Source organism: Mus caroli, chromosome 6 (genome assembly GCF_900094665.2).
Source record: "Mus caroli chromosome 6, CAROLI_EIJ_v1.1, whole genome shotgun sequence".
NCBI classification, from domain to species: Eukaryota; Metazoa; Chordata; class Mammalia; order Rodentia; family Muridae; genus Mus; species Mus caroli.
This window is the reverse complement of record NC_034575.1, coordinates 87,917,065-87,917,676: the sequence shown is the minus strand read 5'-3', so window position 1 is coordinate 87,917,676 and position 612 is coordinate 87,917,065.

Sequence of the window (612 nt, the reverse complement as noted above, 5' to 3'; positions counted from 1 at the left end):
CGTGGAACCAAGACAAGGATGGGAGGACTATGCCTTGACCAGGACTACTTAGCAATGCATAACCCTGGCCCTCTACGTAATCTGTAACCTTACCTCAACAGTCCAAAGACACANCTGAGTCACTGGACCTCAATCTTTCTCAGTGTGNCCACATTGACCAAAATCTCCCTTTTCTTCTTCTCACTATTAATTTTACTCTNTTAGTTNGCTTTTCAAGGATGAGTGGTTGAACCTGGCTTGTTGGGGCACAGGGCGTGATCCTAAATCCAGTAACAACATGCTGGTGGAACAGAAAGTTAAAAGTGGAGGGGAAGTAGATCCCAGATTAAAATAAAAATGCCACAAAACCCTCCTCACAGTGATCCACTTCCTCCAGTGAGGCCACATGCCCTAAAGTTGTCATGACTTCTGAAACACACTATCAGCAAGGGACCAAGTGTTCAATCACAGGAGAGTATGTGGGACATTTTATATTCAAGCTACAACCAGCCTGCATATGGAAACAGCTGTGTGCACATCCCTCAGAGCTGTAGGTGACAACAGTCTGTATGGTGACACTGCATATTTGACAGTGCGTCTCACAGCTGCTGGGCCCCAGGGGTGNNNTGNGNG